We start from the raw sequence: 9,445 nt of genomic DNA, 5'->3' as shown, positions 1-9,445 counted from the left end.
GCAGAGGTGCACGCACGGGAGCGAATCGAGTTGGATCCCGTGGCGGGTCACGGCGGCCGGAGTTGAGGAAGGAGACTCCCTCGGGGCTCTTCCAGTGGCTAGGCGGGGTCTTGGTGGAGTGCAGAGGTGGTGTGGGTACTAGCTGGAGCTCGGGGCCTCTATTTATAGGCGGCTCGAGGGGGTGGCCGTGAACGGAGAATCTCCGGCGAGCGATTACGGCGAGGCAGTGGCTTGGCAGAGGGTTTAGGTGGCCAGGCAGCACCAGTGAGAGCTACTGGTCCCGTTCCACTGCTAAACTCGGTCGGGCATGGCGTAATGGCGTCGGTCTTCGTCGGGGTCGCCGTACTGGCACGGCGGCAGCAGAGAGCGCGCTCCGCGCCTAGCAGTTCACGACGAGGGTGGCACCACGCACGGGGGAGTGGAAGACCACGCGGCGGCCTCCGGTGGCTTGGGCGGCGCTGGTCAGCGCCGTCTACGTTGTGCTTCTTCCTGGCGGCCGCAAAGCCGCCGCTGGCGTCGGTCACGGGGCGGCGCACCTCCTCCTGCTCGTCGCCAACGCCCGCAAGCATCCAGGCGCTCGTGCGATGCAGAGGACAAGGGGAGGGGACAGGGAACATGGCGACACCGAGGCACTGGCGAGATCGACTACGGACACTGAAGAAACGACAGTAGTTCAGACACTGTTAACTGAACTTGACTGAACCTTAGAGAAACAGTGTCCAGTAGGTGTTCGATGAAACGATTTGGTATGAAGAAATTTTTTTCCTGGAGCTGGGACTTGGTGAGGTGACCTCTCAATGCACCCAGAGGCTGCCTGATTTTTCTCAGAATTTTTGGAGAAGGATTTGAATGAATTTCATCAAATTTGGCAAATCTGGTCCAAACTTGCAGCAAGTATAGTTTGAAAATTTTGAACTGGAGACCAGTGGATCTTCATGGATCTTGGTTGAGGGTTCAAAGGACTAGGAAGGGAAAATGGTTTGGGGGCAAAAATCAAAGCAGAAAGAGTAGTTCCTTTGTAAACCTTCAAGGATCAAGATATAAGGCAGAAATTGTTTTTGATAAGAAATAAATGGAAATAATTATATGGAGAGGTTCAACTTGTTGGATTTGAAGCATATCATGATCCAAAGATGAGGAAAGGCTTATGGGAGGTAATTTACCCTTGGGTCATGGCAAGAGGAATTTTTGAGAGTGGAAAAGGATCATTCCAAAAGCTATCGGGCCTTTTAAAGAAATTTTCAAAGGACATTTTTCCAAGAGAAAAACATTTTGGTTTGAGTCCAAATAAAAGAGGAAAACCTCCAAGACCAAAATCAAGTTTTGAGTGAATCCAAAAATGAAGCACTAGTCATAGAAGAAAATATTTTGAGAGGGAGAGTTCTTTTAGAAGAAAAGTTTAAATCACCTCCCTCAAAACAAGGAATTTTTTTGAAAAAGCCAAATAAAATTTTGGGTGTCACAGAAAGAAGTCGCGTACGTTATTTATGTTCCATGGTTGGGAATGGGGGCTTCTGGTGTCTGGTTCGTCATCAACTTGGCAACCACTGCATGCTTCAGCTCACTGCTGCCGAGTCGACTCCAATAATTGAGCAGCAGGCCGTAGCCACAGACGGCCATAACCAACAAAATATCGGAAGGAATGGCCTCGGCGGAGCACAGCAAGAAGCTGCGGATCCTGCTCGTCCCCTTCTTCGCCACCAGCCACATCGGCCCGCACGCCGACCTCGCGCTCCGCCTCGCCACGGTCAGGCCTGACACTGTCGAGCCCATGCTCGCTGTCACCCCGGCCAATGTCTCGGTTGCTCGATCAGCACTCGACCGGCATGGCCTCACGGCGAGCGCTGCCGTCAGGATAGCCACCTACTCATTCCCGGACGTGGACGGCCTACCGCCGGGCGTCGAGAACCTCTCCGCCGCTGCCGCGGACGACGCGTGGTGCATCGACGCCGCGGCCATGGAAGAGACGCTGACGCGCCCCCTGCAGGAGGCGCTCATCAGGGAGCGGCTCCCGACGCTGTTGTCACCGATATCCAATTTTTATGTATCTCCATCATCGCCGACGAGTTAGGCGTGCCGTGCATTACGTTCAGCGTCATGCCCTGATGAGGACATGTACCTAGGGTAGGGTCGCAGGCCTGACCTAAATACCCTCCCCAAGGACATCACTCTAAAGCCAGAAGAATTCGAGGGGTACCATCACCCACTCGACCAGAAACATTTCCACTCGGAGGAATCAAGACCACTCGACCGTAACAAGAAACACTCGACGGACAGAAGACCTAAAGTCACTCTACACAGCAACGGTCGAGCATTAACTCCTAGACTTAATAGCCATTTATAACACTTTATTACGGACGTTACCAGTAACGCCCCCCTCTTGATGTACCTTAAATCCCTTGTAACGTGGGCTGGCCGGGGTCCTGGCGCACTCTATATAAGTCACCCCCTCCACATGCACAAGGGTTCGCACCCCCTGTAACCAACACACATATAATCCAGTCAACCCCCTCCGGGCTCCGAGACGTAGGGTTGTTACTTCTTCCGAGAAGGGCCTGAACTCGTAAAACTCGTGCGTACAGCTTCTCCATAGCTAGGATCTTGCCTCTACATCCCTACCCCCATTCTACTGTCAGACTTAGAACCACGACAGTTGGCGCCCACCGTGGGGCCGGTGTCTTAGCGACTTGTTGGAGAAGTTGCAATTTTCCGATCCCCATCAGCATGGTTTTAGGCGGAGGATTGGCCGAGGGCCGCGAGATCCGTCTCGGCGCGCTCGTGTTCGTCGCCGACGACTCCGCTTGGCTCCAAGAAGCTCCACTCGACGTCGAGGCGCTCCCCGTCCGCGGGGCAATGCACTTTCGTGCGTGCATTCGTGGCGTCCTCCTGCGGCAGCCGTCGACCCAGTATCGGTCGGCTCCGGTGGCGTCTTCACTCCCTGCTGCCCGCCGGCACAAGCGTTCCGGTCGGTCGAGGCTCCAGCGGTGGGTGAGGCACGCGGTGGCTCGCCAGTCGGCCATCCCCCAAGTCGCGGCAATCGAGCCCGACGAAACTCTTTACAACTTGTTCGACCTGTCGACTTGCTCCGTTGAGACCGCATCCGAGTGCGTCAGCAGTGACCCCGCGGCGGAAGTCCTGATGGTCAACGGACCACGCAGTCCTCCTGGCTTCCGCCGCGACGACGGTGGAGATGGCGGAGGTGATCCGTCGCGTGTCCACGAGGAGTACCGCCCCGAGCCCCTCTCTTCGCAGCAGAGGGAAGAGCTTCGCCGCCGTAACATAGATGCACTTCACACTCCTATCGTTGGAGAAACCCCCGAGGCCCGGACCTTGGAGGAGGTGCGCCTGGCCAACTTGGCTGAGCGCACTCGACTGGAGAATCTCCAGCACGCACTCGACGAGCGTGCTCGGCAGTGAGTTCCTGAATCCAGTCGACGACAACTTTTTCCGCCTCCAACCCAGGTATATCAAACTCCGATCCAGAATCTCACAGCTGCTACCCTAATAGCAGAGTCGATTCAGCCTTCCCAGTCGGAGGCTGGTAGGGGGTTGATGCAGATCCGGGCTTTGCTCCGGGCGGCGGGGGAGCAGAACACAGCAGTGTCACAGTCTCGGAATAGGATTCATAGTAGATCTGTAATGACAGACACAGTTCAGTCAGCTCACAGCCCAAGATCACCTCCAAGGCGTGAGGGACGTGGAGATCGACAGGATCAGTACAGAGACCATGAGCAGTATGATCGTCGTCGAGTACCCACGCCCCCCCCCCAAGGAGTGGGTCATACACGCCTCGGCAACACGATGACAGGCGCCCTCGCAGTGGTGGGCGAAGGATTCCAGTCGACCCCCGGGAGCCAGGCTTTGACGCGAGATCCATTCTCGTTCAAGGTCTGGTTGATAGGAACAGAGCACACAGAGATGGCCATGATAGATTACCCGACCGGCAGCAGGGTGCATGTTTCAGGTCCCGAGTGTTTCAGCAGAGCCATCAGAGCAGCAGTGATTCCTCCCAACTTCAGGTTGGCGACTGGAGTCAGCAAGTTCACTGGTGAGTCCAAGCCTGACACTTGGCTTGAGGACTACCGAGTGGCTGTGCAGATTGGTGGTGGCAATGATGAAGTGGCCATGAAGCACCTTCCTCTGATGTTAGAGGGCTCGGCCAGAGCGTGGTTGAATCAGTTAGCACCTGGCAGTATTTATAGCTGGGAAGAGCTTGCCCGAGTGTTTGTCAGAACATTTGAAGGTACATGCAAACGGCCAGCAGGGTTAACAGAGCTACAGTCTTGTGTGCAGAAGTCGAATGAAACTTTGAGAGATTATATCCAGAGATGGATCACGTTGCACCACACGGTGGAGAATGTGTCTGATCACCAAGCAGTTTGTGCCTTCAAGGAAGGCGTCAAGTATCGAGAATTGAATCTGAAGTTCGGTCGGACCGGAGATATGTCTCTGAGTCGAATGATGGAAATTGCCACCAAGTATGCTAATGGTGAAGAGGAGGATCGGCTCCGGAGTGGCAAGCACAAAACAGTCGCCCACGAAACCGGGGGAGGGAACTCCAGTCGGAAGCAGAAGCGCAAAGCCGAGCTAGCTGCTCCCGGAGAAGCCTTAGCAGTGACTCAAGGAAAGTTCAAGGGGAAGCCCAAAGGGCCATGGAACCCCAAAAAAGTAAAAGATCAAGATGGAAATGATGTGTTGGATTTACCATGCCACATTCACACCAAAAAGGATGAGGAGGGTAATCTCATTTATCCGAAACATACCACTTGACAATGTCGGCTCCTAATCCAGCAGTTCCGAGAGAAATGGCCCAAAGAAAAGGAGAAAGAATCGGAAAAAGTTGAGGATAAGGAAGAGGACGATGATAGTTACCCCCACGTCAATTCCACTCTGATGATTTTTGCTGATGTTGAGAGCAAGAGTCGACTGAAAGTCATCAACAGAGAAGTGAACATGGTCGCTCCGGCGACACCCAGTTATTTGAAGTGGTCCCAGACTGCCATTACATTCGACCAGTCTGATCACCCGACACACATAGCCACCCCTGGGAGGCAAGCATTGGTGGCCGGCCCAGTCGTCGAAGGCACTCGGTTGACTAAGGTTCTGATGGATGGTGGCAGTGGCCTGAATATACTGTATGCGGAGACCTTGAAAGGAATGGGCATTCTGATGTCCAGACTCAGTGAAAGCAATATGAGTTTCCATGGAGTTATTCCTGGCAAGAAGGCTGAGTCACTCGGCCAGATCGCCCTCGATGTGGTTTTCGGTGATTCCAAGAATTAACGCAAAGAAAAGTTGACGTTTGGATTTGTGGATTTCCAGAGTGCTTATCATGCTATTCTGGGCAGGCCGGCTTATGCACGTTTCATGGCTCGACCATGTTACGTTTACCTCAAATTGAAGATGCCTGGTCCTAAAGGAGTGATCACTGGCAATCGGAAGAAGGCAGAAGAGTGCTTCCAGAAGGGCTCAAAGATCGCCGATGCACAAATGGCAGTAGTGGAATTGCAGGAGTATCAAAAAAATGCAGATCCGAGTGATTTGTTGCAAGCTAAGAAGCCTGCCACGGATTCAGCATTTCAGTCGTCTGGTGAAACGAAGCCGATTCATATTCACCCGACCGATCCCAATGCTGCTCCGACCCACATTTCGACAACACTCGACTCCAAATAGGAAGAAGTGCTCATCCAGTTCCTCCGTGAGAACTGGGACATCTTTGCATGGAAACCTTCTGATATGCCGGGTGTTCCCAGGGGGCTGGCTGAGCACCATTTGCGAGTCGACCCAAAAGTGAAACCAGTCAAAGAACATCTTTGACGGTCCGCCGTACAGAAGAGAAAAGCAATCGGTGAAGAAGTGGCTCGGCTCCTAGCAGCTGAGCTTATCCGAGAGATTTACCACTCCGAGTGACTAGCCAATGTTGTCATGGTCCCCAAGAAGGACGTCTCACTTTGCATGTGCATTGACTTCAAGCATATCAATCGGGCCTGCCCGAAAGATCACTTTCCTCTCCCCCGCATCGATCAAATAGTCGACTCAACTGCTGGGTGCGAGCGCTTGTCCTTTTTGGATGCTTATTTCGGGTATCATCAGATCCGACTGTATGGACCCGATGAGATAAAAACAGCTTTCATCACTCCATTTGGGTGCTTCTGTTATGTCACTATGCCATTCGGCTTGAAGAATGCCGGAGCCACATTCATGAGGATGATTCAGAAGTGTTTACTCACTCAAATCAGTCGGAATGTGGAAGCATACATGGATGACATTGTTGTCAAGTCACGTAAAGGTTCCGACCTGTTGGCTAACCTTACTGAAACTTTTGCCAACCTCAGAAGGTATGATATCAAGCTTAATCCATCAAAGTGCACATTCAGAGTTCCGGGCGGAAAATTACTCGGCTTCCTCATTTCCGAACGGGGGATCGACGCTAACCCAGAGAAAGTTGGTGGCATTCTCTGAATGAAACGCCCTGTGCGTGTGCACGTTGTCCAGAAGCTTACAGGTTGTTTGGCCGCCTTAAGTCGATTCATTTCTCGCCTCGGTGAAAAGGCATTGCCTCTTTACCAACTGATGAAGAAGTCTGATAAGTTCGAGTGGACTCCTGAAGCTGATGCAGCATTTGCAGAGCTCAAAGCCCTGCTTTCCACCCAGCCGGTGCTTACTGCCCCAATCAGCAAAGAGCCTTTACTGCTTTACATTGCAGCCACTGGACAAGTCGTCAGTACAGTACTTACGGTCGAGCGGGAAGAAGAAGGAAAAGCCTATAAAGTTCAGCGCCCAGTATATTATGTTTCTGACGTTTTGACTCCATCAAAGCAAAGATATCCACATTATCAGAAGCTTGTTTATGGGATTTATATGACCACGAAGAAGGTTGCACATTATTTCTCTGACCACTCCATTACAGTCGTCAGCAACGCTCCATTATCAGAGATTCTGAACAACAGAGATGCAACTGGTCGAGTGGCAAAGTGGGCGATTGAACTCCTTCCCTTGGATATTAAGTTTGATGCAAAGAAAGCTATCAAGTCCCAAGCAATAGCAGATTTCCTCGCCGAGTGGATCGAACAGCAACGGCCGACTCAAGTCCACTCGGAACACTGGACCATGTTCTTTGATGGTTCCAAGATGCTGAATGGTTCCGGTGCTGGGGTGGTACTGGTATCCCCCCGAGGAGACAAGCTCAGATATGTTCTCCAGATTCACTTTGATTCCTCCAATAACAAAGCAGAATATGAAGCACTCTTATATGGGTTGCGTATGGCCATCTCACTCGGCGTCCGTCGCCTCATGGTCTACGGCGACTCAGATTTCGTAGTCAATCAAGTGATGAAGGAGTGGGACGTCAGAAGCCCAGCTATGACCGGTTACTGCAATGCGGTGAGGAAGTTGGAAAAGAAGTTTGAGGGGTTAGAGCTCCATCATATACCCCGACTGAAAAATCAAGCAGCCGATGATTTGGCAAAGATAGGTTCCAAGAGGGAAGCCATTCCCAGCAACGTGTTTTTGGAACACATTCATACACCTTCAGTTCAAGAAGATCCTTTCACTGAAGAGCCCCCGCAGCCTAAGAGTGCCACAGATCCGACTGAAGTCGAAGTCCCAGCCGTGGTCGACCTGATCATGGAGGTTTTGGTCATCACTCCCGACTGGACAGTGCCATACATTGCGTATATCCTTAGGAAGGAACTCCCAGAGGATGAAGAAGAGGCTCGACAGATCGTCCGTCGATCCAAGGCCTCTACTGTGATAAGAGGACAACTGTTCAGGGAAAGCGTAACCGGAGTCAGCCAGAAATGCATAACACCAGAAGAAGGTCGAGTGATCCTCAACGATATCCACTCGGGGACCTGTGGTCACCATGCGTCCTCTCGGACCATTGTGGCCAAAGCATACCGAGCTGGATTTTATTGGCCGCGAGAAAATGAAATGGCGAAAGATATAGTCGACAAATGTGAAGGCTGCCAGTTTTACTCCAATATGTCCCACAAGCCTGCGTCGGCCCTGAAGACTATTCCACTCATCTGGCCCTTTGCTGTTTGGGGATTGGATATGGTTGGACCCCTGAGGACTGGTAGGAGCGGCTTCACTCATGTGCTTGTAGCAGTCGACAAGTTTACCAAATGGATTGAAGCCAAGCCTATCAAGAATCTTGAAGCCAGTACTGCCGTCAGCTTCATCAGAGAATTGACATTCAGATATGGAGTTCCGCACAGCATCATCACTGACAACGGGTTGAACATCGATTCTGATGAGTTCAGAGCCTTCTATGCTTCCCAAGGCACACGAGTCGACTATGCTTCAGTCGCCCACCCCCAGTCGAATGGATAAGCAGAAAGAGCAAATGGCTTGATTCTCAAAGGACTGAAACCCCGACTGATGCGTGATCTCAAGCACGCAGCAGGCGCCTGGGTCGATGAACTTCCATCAGTTCTTTGGGGATTGAGGACAACTCCCAATCGGTCGACTGGCCGAACTCCATTCTTCTTGGTTTATGGAGCTGAAGCTGTTCTACCGAGTGACTTGCTTCACAATGCACCCCGAGTCGAGCTCTTCTCTGAAGACGAAGCAAAACAGGCCCGGCAGGACGCAGTCGATCTCCTAGAGGAGGAAAGAGAGATGGCCTTAATACGGTCGACCATTTATCAGCAAGACTTGCGTCGATTCCACGCTAGAAACATGAGAGGCCGAGCCTTTCAAGAGGGAGACTTGGTTCTTCGAGTGGATCAGCAGAAACCACACAAGCTCGCCCCTGCTTGGGAAGGTCCCTTCATTGTCACCAGAGTTCTCCACAATGGAGCATACCATCTTTACAATGTCGAGCATCAGAACGACGAGCCACGGGCTTGGAACATGGAGCTGCTCTGCCCCTTTTATACTTAAGTACTCATTCGGATGAGATGTAATAAGAAATACCTTTGTAGTTTGTTTATCAAAGACAAGAGCTTTACAGTCTTCCTAAATGGTTGTTGTTGCTTTTGTTTGCGTCTGAAATCCCCCAGTGGGTGACTTTGCCGCCAATCCGTTTCGCCTAAAGTTTGAAAAATCCTGCCGAGTGGTGAGCAAGCCTCTCACTCGGGGGCTTAGCCGCGAATCCGTTTCGCCTAAGTTTGAAAAATCCTACTGAGTGGTGAGCAAGCCTCTCACTCGGGGGCTTAGCCGCGAATCCGTTTCGCCTAAATTTGAAAAATCCTACTGAGTGGTGAGAAAGCCTCTCACTCGGGGGCTTAGCCGCAAATCCGTTTCGCCAAAGTTTAAAAAATCCTACCGAGTGGTGAGCAAGCCTCTCACTTGGGGGCTTAGTCGCGAATTCGTTTCGCCTAAGTTTGAAAAATCCTACCGAGTGATGAGCAAGCCTCTCACTCGGGGGCTTAGCTGCAGTCCAGTACTCGCCTAAGTTCGTAAAATCCTACCGAGTGATGAGCAAGCCTCTCACTCGGGG

General features: G+C 51.9%; 1 pseudogene; it reads left to right on the top strand.

Annotated features, from left to right (window-relative positions):
* Positions 1–1,639: 1,639 nt before the first annotated feature.
* Positions 1,640–9,445, top strand: part of LOC123159850 (scopoletin glucosyltransferase-like) — a 25,674-nt pseudogene continuing 17,868 nt past the window's right edge.

Source organism: Triticum aestivum, chromosome 1D, assembly GCF_018294505.1.
Source record: "Triticum aestivum cultivar Chinese Spring chromosome 1D, IWGSC CS RefSeq v2.1, whole genome shotgun sequence".
Lineage (NCBI taxonomy): Eukaryota > Viridiplantae > Streptophyta > Magnoliopsida > Poales > Poaceae > Triticum > Triticum aestivum.
The sequence above is the reverse complement of the archived record's forward strand: the minus strand, read 5'-3'. Positions and strand labels throughout refer to the sequence as shown.